At 31.8% G+C, this 13,727-nt stretch overlaps 1 long non-coding RNA gene across 1 annotated transcript; it reads left to right on the top strand.

The window, feature by feature from the left end:
• The first annotated feature begins 293 nt into the window (after positions 1 to 293).
• LOC145131168 (uncharacterized) lies at positions 294 to 1,693 on the top strand. The gene is made up of 3 exons (XR_013717773.1): positions 294 to 346; positions 1,480 to 1,551; positions 1,640 to 1,693. It is a non-coding gene; the product is annotated as an uncharacterized LOC145131168 (long non-coding RNA).
• The last annotated feature ends 12,034 nt before the right edge of the window (positions 1,694 to 13,727 follow it).

Genomic DNA, 13,727 nt, shown 5'->3' with positions numbered 1-13,727 from the left:
ATGAGAATTAGTAAACAACCTTTTAGTAAACAAACTATTGTGTCGGTTTTTATTTCAAATCCAATTTCAGTTACATTTTCTAACTCAATTTATGACTCAAGTGGTGATGTGTATGAAATCATGCGGGTATTCGAGCTTCAATGGGTTCCAACGACCTCTTTTGGTGTTACCATCGACTGTAAGAAAACACTGATTGACAAGGATTGAATACTTGAATATACTACATGCAAACATAAAGATGGGGATATTCTTCAAATTGTTGATATTCCTCTTCCCTTTAACCATTACAGGTGCACATTGAGGTCAAGGCCAACTTCTGATTTTATTTTTTGGCTAACATGTGAAGGTAACTTCTAAACCATATATGACAATTTTGAAATATGTTGAAGTTCTTTAACTACAAAGAACTTCTATCCAGGGTGTTTTGTGTACTACCAATGAACATCCTTTATTTAATACATCTCAAGAAATTTTTGTATATTATTGTTTTTTGGTTATTAACCAAAACCGAACCGAATAAGGTTCGGTTTAATCAGTTTTCTGTTTAATTGGATTAAATTTCTGTTAAATCCAAATAGCAAACATCTATATTTTACTTCACTCAAATCTTTTCCTATAAATATCGACACTTAAGTCTATAATAAACATAACTCAAAGTAAGAGGAGTAAACATAAATTAAAGATGTGTAAAAATAAGAAAACATATGTTGATCTGTTGAATGCTTGAACCCGCTCCCTAATATAACAATAATTGCTTGCAAAACTGAAAAAATGTTTTCAATCTCAAAATATTGAAAAAATAATATCTTCAATACACCATCAACATCAACATTTACATGCTCTTTGCAAAATAAATACTAAAAATAAAAACATATTATGAGTTTATAATTATTACAAGATACTTTACTATTGAACACAAAAATAATTCTAACAACAAAAATAAAATATAGATACATTTGTTGACTATGATATATGATTTTATTAATTAATTAATGTTGGATTTTCATTTTTACATGCTGAATAAAATTTGTGTGTAGCTAAGAAGTGATAAAGTTTATAGTTACCTACAATAAGCTAAACCTTTTGTAGCTTCCTCAAATGAAGAAGTATTGCTTTTTAATTTCCATTTCTTATTATGGTGGACAATAGTGCAAAAATATAGCGCCAATAACAGAAGAAGAAATTAACGACGCGTGTACATATGAATTAGTTATATAGCTGTCATGAAAGTGGTGTTTTGTGAATTTAAGATGCTTATTCTTTTTACGGTTCCCATAAGTAGTTAGAGTCTGCTTCAGATTTTTAATATATATATATATATATATATATATATATATATATATATATATATATATATATATATATATATATATATATATTGAAAAACAGTTTTAGCTCAGCCTCTTTTATCGTACAAATTTTCAAATGCAAATTTGTTATATTCCATATCTAATTCTGTCATAAAATTTGTTATTGCAGAGGGAAGTAATATGGAGACTACTAACCCTTAGAAATACTTAAGATGGCAACTTTGGTGAATGATATTTTGAGGTATATTTATATGACTACGATAAGCAACTCAAAGAAACTACATTGCTCTTTCATGCATTTAACTAACCCTAATCTCCACAATATTTAGGACATAGAGGTTACACTTACCTACGAGAACCAATTTGATGGGCAGGCATGATTACAAGTAAGTTATTGCAAACCAAAAGAAGTTGATCTACTTAAAAATATGAAACGTATTTCATTGAATTTGGCTTTTGATTAACTTATAGTGATTGTAGTTCAAATTTCAAAACATGTAGTTATTCGGCATCTTACTTTCATTGTCTCTACTATAATAGCATCTTACTTTCATTGTTTCTATTATAATACTATAGTTTTATTCTTTTTCGTATTGAGGCATCATTTCATTCTTTTCTCATCTTATCATGCAATTTAGAGGAATTTAACGATGATGCTGATATTGAAGATGAATATGTAGTAGAAGATGCGGAACCCAAAGTAAATTGCTGATTTACTAGGTGTTTTAAATAAATTCATACAAGTTATTAACAAATCATTTGTATTGTAGATTTCACACTAAGGTTAACTTTGGTTAAAAAAAATTTGTGGGGAAGGGTATGCTAGACTACAGCCCCCACATACCCTTGCTTTGGATATTTTGAAAAATCTACCAATTTATATGAGTGTAAATTTTATAAGGTAGATTTTTTAAAGTAGAATGGTGTAATATGCACAAATAAATGAACCAATTGTTTTTTTGTAAACAAATGCGGGTGTCAGTGGCTGGTGGGACATTCATATGGAAAACAAGAGGTAAATTTGTAATGTCATAACAATGACAAGGAGCTGTACGTCCCAAGATTCCTATGAAGTAGGGTGTGTTGATGTTTCTACATCTGACCAGAAAAAGAATAGAGACTCTTGGGTGTCAATTGACATTACTAATATCATTATTAGCCCAATACCATAAAGCCACCCATCATCTGCCATCACGACCACCGCCACCGCCAAAATTACATAAATGGTCCATATGGTTTACCCGTGGTCACAAATTCAGTCCCTACTACCTGAAAAGACCAAATTACCCTCACATTAACGGACAAAAAGCAATGGTCTATATTTTCCGGATTGGTTTTCCGGCCGCTGCCATACATGGAAATAAAGTTCAATTTGTGACACCATTTCTTTATTTTCCTCATTTATTGTAAGAAATAATTATTTAGATTTCTTTACTTATGTAATTAGATGACATTGTTTATCTTCCTTTACTAGATTATCTCAATTCAATTCAACATGCTACTTTGTGCTTTTGATAAAGCTGCTCACTTAAACAAAGGTATACACAAAATCTACTCTTGCGACGCAACCACTGTTTCCAGTTAAACCGGAGATTGAAAATGGCATGGATCGGACAATTATCCAAGAATCTGAAAGACCTCCGAGTTCTCTTTTGTCAACCTTCACCTGCCAGTTCTTCCGCAAGGTATCATCAAAATAACATCGCTTCCTCGATCTAAGATTTCATGGAATTTCTACTGCATCGTTTTGCTCTTTCGTACATCGACATCCATTTTACTGAAGTTAATTTTTCTAATTGTGACATGGCCTTTGTTGATGATTTCCCCACAATGAACGATTGATTTCTCCATCACCCAATTTGAAGGGGTTGTTGGTGATTGTCGATGCATGAAGGTAAATGTTTACTCCACTTTTTTCATTTTATTATAAAATTTGAATTTTTATTCCGTTTTATTCAATGTTAGCATATTTTTTAAACAATTTAGTTAGGTTTCAAGTTTAAAAACATATAACAGTGAAGCACAACTGCAGAAGCTTCATCTTTTTCTTACTTTTCATACTTTTCAGGTAACATATTGCTTCTTTCTTAATCTTAAAAATCATTTTCTGTTGAGTCTTGCATTTGTGGACATTTATAAGTTATAACTAATAATATAGGGACCGTCTACCATTTCTGCAGGTATTCGATAATATATGGGCGAAGATTGTCATTAACATAAACAAAAAAAAGTTGATTTTGAGCAGGTCACAAAAAATGCTATTACCCTAACCTGATATTACGCTTCCCCCATATAATTGTAAGGGGTATAAGACTTATTTTCAACTTATATGATTGGTACTAGGAATTTATTAAAATGTTATATCATCGATAAAACATTTTCACACATCTGTTGCCAATGGTAACAGATAACATAAGTATTCATGGTATTTTGACTTCATTGAAGGCTTTCAGGTCTGTAGTTAAGGGAAATGGTCCATTTGACAGGAAAATATAGGACCAAAATCTTTTTTTTTATTTTTTATTTTTTTTGTTAATATGTTCCTCTTTGAAATTGACCCCCCCACCTCCCTCAAACAGTCTTTTGAAAGCAAGAAGCAAGAAAGTTTTTATAGATGTATGCTATTTTTTCCCAAGTATCTGTGTCAGTTTTTCTGAAAATTTAACAAGTTTGTTTTCTTATCCTTAAAAGGTTTGTTTTTACCAGCCAATTTGTGATCTAGCGTGTTGGATGAGAAATCTATCGTCTAATATTCTGGTGTCAACAACTGCTCCTGTGGCAATCATGTTAGATTTTGAAGCAGTTGCAAGGGAAGGGAGGGTTTGCCATAATGATTTAGTTGGTTGTTCGAGTATGGGCAACTGCGAAGAAGCTAAGAATTGTAAGGCTGGTGTACCTCTTCTTCATCTGACCAAGGGCCGCAACAGAGCATCTATATTCTTACTGCATTTCTATGATTATTTCAGGAATATATGATCTCATACATGTTGCGTTTTATGTTGTCGATGCAATTTTATGCTGGTACAGTTGGCATGCAATCACCACAACTATAATTCGACCGGTATAAAGAAGATTTAATTAATTCTTGAGGTTATATTCTATTTTTCTTCATGATTATTATCATTTTCCTTTCCAAATATTATGATTTCCTAATATTTTCATTTTAAACTAAATACTTTTCTTTTTGGTTGCCAAATTACGACATAAATCCCATTTTAAACATGTTTTTTTTTTTTAATTTTTTGGCAGACTCCCGGTCCACTATTTTAGAAACTGACACACACTACAAGTCTTAAGATGTATCTGTAAGTATCATTTTCTTTATTTTTTGGGAAGAAAAATATAAATAAATGATTTTTGTCTTCATTAGAGTATCATAATCAGTTTTTTTTTTCTTTATTTTTTTTGTAATATTTCATATGAGCTAAAGTTGGGCTCAAATATCTCGATTTTATTGTTTCTTTGCCATTTTGGTGCATTTTCCATATTTAGATGGTAAGTGTAGTGAATGATAGTGTACTTTGAATTTAAACGTTTCTTTCCCTGCTATTCGTATTATTTCTTTTGATTTTTGTTTTCCAAAAACCCAACTACATTGCCATTAGGTGTATTTTCCATTTTTAGGGGTAAAATGCACTAAATAGCAATGCAGTTTGCATTTATAACTATTTTTTCCCTTTTTTTTTGCAATTTCTTCTAATTTCATTACCAAAAAACCAAAATACATTATGAAAGATTGTAACAGTATTCGTTCCCTTATTTTGTCAAAAGCGGTCCCTCAAGTTATATTAACTTTGTGTCCCTCTATTTTGCTTAATTTCCCACTTTAGTCACTTTTCTTATTTTCTTCCTGCATCGACTCTCTTCTTTATGTTCTTCGTAATCGGTGAAGAGTGGTCAATTTATTGTTTTTTTAATGTGTTCCCAGTTACGTGTCAATTTCTACCGATTTGCATGTGTCTTCTTCGTGTTAATTTGGTTTTCAATTGCTGAACTTCCTTTTGCTCTTTCTTGGTGGTCATCTGCTTTCGTTTCTCGACCTCACTCTTCGTTTCTGTAAGGTAAAATTAGTCTTTTGTTCTTCTTATCTTTCCTCTATTGTAGTTTTTTTGCTTGCTTTATTTCCGTTGTGTCGTCGTGTATCTATGTCATGTCGGTTCCGTCGAAGCGGACCCGTGATGACGGTGCTTCGTCGTCTGCTGTTGTTCCTATTGGTGGTCGACGGAAGTGGCGGCGTCTTGATGGACTCTCTGTGCTTCCCCAGTACGTTGATTGTGGTGATTGTAGTTGGATATGTGAGTATTGTGGTGCGTTTTTCTGGTATGTGGAGAGGGCTCTTAATATTTCTACAGCTGCTCATGCAAGGTACACTCATTGCTGTAGAGCTGGCAGTGTGGTTCTTTCTGCAAAACCAGCTGGAGACAATGAAGGAATCATTGGCCATGGTCCAAAACACATACACCAACATCAACGAAGCAAGGCAGAATATGATAAAAGAAGCTCCAGTGGAAATGCCATACAGGCACGTTGTCATCACCGAATCCTTCATCAACAACCTCGACCAAGACACCGTGCTCATGCTCGACATGTTCCAAGCGATGCAGGAGAACATGAGTGCAGCAACAGACATCTGCAAGAAAATCATTCACGGCCACCAAGCCCCATGACGAAGCATACCACACCAACTCTTTTGTAATCAAATGTCCAGTAGTCATCCCTTAATGAATGGACACTTTTGTAATCGAATATCAACTAATGAATGATATCTTTTGATCCTTATCACCTAATATATTTATCTGTTACCACTAATTCTAATGAATGATATTTTTTGATCCTTATTCCCTAATATAATTATCTGCTCTATTAACAGATTCTTAAATAGATACGAAATATCTTGAACAAAGGTTACAACCGATATCATAGGAACACATCTGGTCCCTCTGCCCCCGCGAAGCGGGGGTTACCAATCTAGTTAAATATTAAATTACAATAACTTTAGAAACTAACTTATTATATATATATATATATATATATATATATATATATATATATATATATATATATATATATATATATATATATATATATATATATTAAATCCAAAGGAGCTTAGGAATAGTATTCTTTTAGCCTTTAGGATTTTACCACATAAGTTTGCTGAACTTGACACTTTTAGTCCCTAAAGTCAAAAAATTTACATTTTTGCCTTTTGATTAAGTTTTTGTGCCTTAAGGTTTTTGCCACAAATCTTTAATGACTTTGACACTTTTAGTCCTTATATTCAAAGGTATTATATTTTGGTATTTTTGCCACAATTCTTTAATGAATTTGACACTTTTTGTCCTTGTAGTCAAAAGTTTTATATTTTGACATAAAAAACACAAAAAAACCTCCTTTAAAATTTTGCCAACATATTTTCCCAACGTTAATAACTTTAATATTATTGCCACAACATTTTGGATTTTCTCCACCAGTGTCCTTTTTTTTCGTTGTACACTTTTGATATCTAATTTTAGGAGTTGTCGACTTTCTTCCCTATTTATGGTGATTTACAATTTCAGCACATATCTTTTAAAGTTTGCCGATTTTTTCCATATTACCCCAAAAGCGGCATAGCCGCGGGTTCTTTACTAGTTTTTACCAAATAAGGTCTAAATTAATAACGTTACGTAATATATATATATATATATATATATATATATATATATATATATATATATATATATATATATATATATAGAGAGAGAGAGAGAGAGAGAGAGAGTGTGTGTGTGAGAGAGGAATGTCCAATTAAGGAAGAAAAACATTGATAATGCAAGAATTAATTTGGGCCATACTTTTCATCATTTGCCGTTTAAGCGCTCGAGTGTATCGGGACGACAGAAAAGATAATATTTATATATGAATAAGTATATATATTCATATATGAATATTACGTAGAAATTCACATATGATTATTCATATGTGTCTATTCACAAGTAATTATTAATATATGCTTATACTAATTGGTGATGGTAGCAGGGTTAGCGGTGGTGATGGTGGTGGTGGTAGCGTTGGCGGAAATGGTTGTGGTAAAGGTGGCAGAGGTGTTGATGGTGGTGGCGGTAGTGGTACGGGCAGGTGGATGGCGGATGTTGGTGGCGATTATGTTGACGATGGTGGAGGCCAACGGTGGCGACGGTGTTGGTTGTTGGTAGCAATTATGCTGACGATGGTGGAGGCCAACGGTGGCGACGGTGGTGATTTGTTGGTGGTGTTGGTAGTGGTAGTTGGTATCGGAAGAAGTGGTGGCGGTGGCGGTGGCGATGGCAATGGTGGCTCTCTCTCTCTCTCTCTCTCTCTCTCTCTCTCTCTCTCTCTCTGAAACACGAATTTTTTAAACATATAAAATATTTTTACCTCCATCAAATAAAATGAATTAAACAGGAACTAATGTCATATTATTCATATGGTTAGTTATTTTAGCATATGTAGGAACGTGGTTAATTATTAGAAAACAAATGTTTTTTTTATTTTTCTTTGAAATGTTTATGTATTTATTAAGGTATATATTCAAAATTTGATAAAACTAAATAATTTTTTAAAACTTAATATCAAAAATTTATATCTAATCAATATAAAATTTATCGTACTTATATTATGAAAACAAAAACCTAAACATATTTTAATATTTTACTCAAAAATGCATACTTATATTTCTAAAAGAAAATAGCAGTACTATTATTTTGTATTATTTTATAATAACACATCATATTTTTTCATAAAATTAAATATATTTGTATAAGAAAAATAAAGATAAATTTTAAAAATTACATCATGTAAAAATTAAAAAGTAATAAAATGATGTTTTATACTTCAAATATTTTTAGATAAAAAGTAGAAAACGAAAATATTCAATGATACATTGTAGTTTGAATATTTTAGATAAAATCTATACAACAAAAGTTTTTTATTAATTATATAATATATATTTGCATGATAATTAAAATTTGTAAGTTTTAATTTTTTATCTATATAAATATTACGTTTTCTATGTTTTTGTTTTTAATGGGGTTTTTATTTGATTTATGGTAATTAATACAAGATTTAACAAACTTATTTAAAATAGACAAATGGTCCTTGGATAATATTTCACAAATGGTCCTTAGGCAAGTATCACAAAATCACAGAAATTGTCCTTATACAAAGTTCTTTCAATTTAACGGATCAATCTAACTGACATTCACGATAAGGACCATTTGTGTGCAATGTTTGCTTTGTAGGGACCATCTATGCAAAAAAGGTTGTGTAGGGACTATTTTAGGGACAAACTTAAAAGCTTAAGGACCATATTTGAGATTTTGTCATTTAACTTTTTCTTATTCTTTATTTCATCTTATTTTTAGACAAAATTTCACAAATCGTCCTTAAGGTTTTCAGTTTGTCCCTAAAATGGTCCTTATGAAACTCTTTTTGTATGGATGGTCCTTATAGAGCAAACTTTGTATACAAATGTCCTCTTTTTAGTTTTAAATTTATCCCAATAATGGTCCTTTTAATTAACTCTGTTAAAATTGTCTAGTTAAACCTATGTGAAATTACCAATACACCGTTAATGAATTTTTTGTTTTTTTTATGAAGTAGAATTAAATTTTACACACCGGTAGGGCTATCTCTCTCTCTCTCCCACTCTCTTTATCTCCCGTTTCATACACAAATAAACATAGCCATATGAACTCATTCATCCTCCATCAGTCCATCCCACTCTTTTAGACTTCCCAAATCTCCACATTCACTCCCACTGTCCTCTTCGTCTTCCTGAATCTCGTGATTGAAACCATTCCCTTCACTAACAACTTACCCAACCACAATAAACTAGAAGATCAAAAAGGAGAAGTCCCAAAACGATGTGATTCAGTCCAAACTTTCCATATCTCCCTCCATCCTCAACCATATCATATATTTCAATTTATACCCCCATATATCCCAACAAGACTCACCTCCAATTATCCACCCCAAACCCCACCACCAACATCAACATGAAGAAACTCTAGAAATTGTAGCTACACAATACGTCTTCTATCAACCTGACCTATTTGACTCTTTCAATCAATTAGTCGATGTCGGTGTGGCTCAATATGTTGATTTCAATCAACTTGGATCCTATGTTCATCATCTTTACCCATACATATGAATCGATTTCAAAGATAAAGAAATCAAACAAGAAAATCGACGTGTACAATTTAGGTGTGATTATGTTGGAGATGTTCACCGAAAAAAGATCCTAGCAAAGCAACGGACGGGTTGGATTTCTCATTGAGTGGTATCGATTGTGAAGAAATAGTGGACAAATGAATTTTTTGATTGAGAAGGAGCGAGAGAAAATCAATCGTTGAACCCTAACCCTAACATTGTCGTCATCGTTTTCATTTTGCAAACCCTAACTCCGTTCTGCAAACCATAACTATGGCGGCGGTGGCTTTGATTTAGTTGGGGACAAATCGAGATCAGTAGGGTTGTAATGAACGACGTCGAGTATACTTTTCTAACGGTGTTAAGTTTTCTAATTAAGTCTCATGTAACCATTTATGTAATTTGTTCATGTCATAAGGACCATTTATGTAATTTTGTCTATTATTTATTATCATTTTTAATTACTTTATTTATATTTTTTACATTTTAATTTTTTTGGCGTTTTGTTTATATGAATTGTTTAATGTTTTTTTAATATTTTCGCTTACATGTTTTGATGTTTTGTTTGAATAATTTTTTTCTAATATTTTTGATGTTTTGTTCGAATACATTAACTAATGTTTTTTTCGATTATATTTTTCTAAGTTTTTTTGATGTTTTGTTTGAATATATTTTAATTCTTTTTTACGTTTTGTTTGTTTATATTTGTTAAAGATTTCATGGTCGTTGTAATCATAGTTCGTAACTTAATTCATTTACAATCATATATTCCTTATTTTTTATTCTTTTAATATAGATGAGGTTATATAATTATTATTTTTTTAACACAAATATTTAAATATATAACCCATATAAGGTTGTACAATTATTATTTTTGTAAATCTTTTCATAAACATTTTTTGTAAAATAAATATAAAAATGTTTGTTAAACATGAATAGAATTAATTTTGTATTTTTCTTGTAGACTCATAAAGGTGTTGCATGTTTCCGCAATTAACCATTTTTGCAATTTGATAACCAGTGTAAAATTTTTAGAAAGGATAGAGCTATTGCTCTTGGAAAAGAATATGTAACAAGAGACACAAAGAAACTCACTTATTGTGGAAGGGTCTGAAGATATCATTGAAGAGACACAACCAACTGCTAGCGACAATAGTAAACGTAAAAAGCTTAAAATTGATGAAGAAGAAAGCTATTATAAGGAAGCGGCAAAAAAATGAAAAGGACTATAAAAGAGGTTGGTGATAAACTTACTGAGACAATAAACGATATAGGAAGGCAAGAAAATAAAGAAGTGTTCGATATGATACATAAAGTTATCGAAGATATACAACGTATGTTGAATATTAATGTCAAACAGTAATGAAGGCGATTGACATATTTAACAAAGATCATTTTCGCACTCGGTAGTTTTTTTAGATGGCTGAAAATGAAAAGATTTGTTACGTGGAAATGATTGCGGATGGCTCGATAGTATAAGTAGGCTATTTCAAGTTATCTTTTACAGTTGTTACGGATATTAAATTTGATCTTTTGCACATCCATTATTGGACATATTAGACATAGTTTTTAAATAGTGTGATTTTAATATTTCTTTATGTTTCGATCTATTTGTTTCGATTATTTATATTTTGACAAATTAAGATGTACATCATAATGTATTTTTATAAAAAAAAATGTTGCTTAAAAATGAATAAACATAATAAAAAAACTCATTTTATGTCATTATTTAATACAACCAAACAAATGAAATAATTCTAAAAAGCATTTCTTTATTGAATTTTTTGTTTTACTAAACTGTAGAATCAAATTTCTTTCCCATCATAATTCTCTTTCTTTATATTTTCATTTTTTGTGATTATTCTATTCTTCTGTATCAAATGTGTCCATATATGTTTGACGTAGAAATTAAAGGTTAGGAATGCATATGATGGGTGGGTTTGTGGGACCCACATGAATATTTATAAATTTCTATAACAAAATAATAATAATATAGTTAGAAAATATTTTCATTATCTATTGTAATTCCATTTCTCTGTACGAAGCGTATTCTTAAAAGTTTGAATATGAAATTGAAGGTTAGGATTGGGTATGTTGAGTAGGCTTGTTATGGGACCCACATGAATATTTATAAATTTCTTGTAAAAAATAATAATAATATAGTTAAAAAATTCAGTAATGATAATTAGTCGTTTTCGATCTAACAGAACAAAACTCACATCAAAACCAAACCACATCAATGGTCAGAGTTTAAAAAAAAAATAAAAACAAACATTTAGGCTACCCTAAACCACATAAACCATTCCTATAATTTACTCTTTTTTCTTTGCGTAAAATGCAGAAAATCACAATTATTTATCTTCTAACTTTTAGAAAAATCCTTACATTTTGTTTATATGCAGAAAAACCCTTCATTTTCAGTTACCTTTCACATTAACCCACATATCTAGTTTTTTTTAAAGAAATTACTGGTTGTTTTATGACATAATATTTATCTTTTTCGTTTTTAGGTTAACATTAAAAATAAAATAAGTGATTTGCCTCTTATCTAAGGTAAAACGTGAGAAATATTGTAACACCCATTCCAGGTACATTTCTTTTGGGAATTATATCATTTTAGACTCTCAAAATGTGAGATTTTTGGTGACCACGACGTTGTCACAATAGAAAAGGAACTCACATCGTTCATTCACTACAACGTGGTCGTGTAATGGTCACGACGTGACGGCAACAGAATGAGAAACCTTAAGTTTGGGTCTTGAGCCTTATTTAAACAACTTCATGGCTAGGGTTTGCTCTCAACTCCAGCTTTCATCCCTTTAAGAGATACCTTAGTGTGTGTGTGTGTGTGTTCTTGGTGAAAAAATGTGTGTTCTTGGCCTTTCAAGGTTCATTGAAGAAGGTGAGGGTGATTCAAGCTTGTGGTGTGACTTGTTGTTGTTAAGGGTTACTTCTACATCTATCCTTAGGCTCCATAAGGTATAAAATTCACACGTTCCATTATATGGGTTGCTTATGATGTGATTAAGTCCATTTTTGGCTTTTGAAAATGAATACTTGGAGTTTGAAGTAACTCCATGACCTTGGATAAGATTTATGCTAGTTCTTGGACCTTATGATCCCATTAAGTTTGTATCTTGATCATAAATCAACCATGTATGAGTTTTCTAGGTCATTTGGTCCATTTTTGAGTTAGGGTTTTAGATCTAGGCTTCTTGAGGTTAGAGAAGAGATAAAGTTGGAAACTTAATCCATGTATGGCCTTAATCGATCCAGATCTGAGCTTTGGAGATCTGAAAATAAGGATTAAGAGCTTAATGAATTAAGCTAGTTAGGTTTTATTCTACGACGTGGCAATGTTGCTGCCACGGCGTGGTGACGAGGGAGTTCGCGACTGTTTTGGCGTTTAGCCACCACAACGCGGTCATGGCGTTGGCCACGGCATGGTGACTCGACTGTTGACTTTTGACTGTTGACTTTTTGACCAAGTTTGACTTGAGGTCAAACTTTAGGATTTAGGTCTTAGATTGATTATTTATCGTTATTTGGCTAGGTAGGTGTGGTATGGGTTTATTGCGTGTGACGGGTTGTAGGGATTTCTGTTTCGTCTGTGAAATGAGTTTTCTCACTATATTTTATACTACAATATATATCATTTGTATGTTTGGATGTTGATATGTTGTAGTAATCTATTAGACTGGTAGATCTGATATGATTATATGTGTTTTCTTGTTATTATTATTTGCATGTCGACATATTATGGTTGGGTTGAGGCAGTCCAGTTGTGTGTTGTTGGCCAAGAGACCCGAGCAGTCCAGTTCACTATTATAGGCCCAAGGGGAGCAGTCCAACTTGATATTGTAGGCTCCGGAAGGCGGACCGATTTTGTACTAAAGGCCAAGAGGGCGATCCAACTTTGTGTTGAAGGCCTCGGTGGCGATCCAATTGTCTGATGTAGGCATTGGGTGCATGCATTGTATGTATATTGTTGTGTGGTATTTTGGGAAACTTATTAAGCTTTGACTTACAATTATGTATTTAAATGTTTCAGCTACTTCTGAGAATCGGGGACAAGACGAAAGCTGATTTTATGTCATGTGGTGAAAGAATTGTTCGGAGGACTTTTGGTTTTATGGCGAACAACTTTTATTTTTTTTTAAAATAAAAAGTGTTTACTATGGTTTTTAAAACGTTACAAATATACCATTTAGTCATTTGCTCAAGACCATTTATTCAACCAAAAAT

Source organism: Lactuca virosa, chromosome 8 (assembly GCF_052849685.1).
Source record: "Lactuca virosa cultivar CGN04683 chromosome 8, Lactuca_virosa_CGN04683_v6, whole genome shotgun sequence".
NCBI lineage: Eukaryota > Viridiplantae > Streptophyta > Magnoliopsida > Asterales > Asteraceae > Lactuca > Lactuca virosa.
The sequence above is the reverse complement of the archived record's forward strand: the minus strand, read 5'-3'. Positions and strand labels throughout refer to the sequence as shown.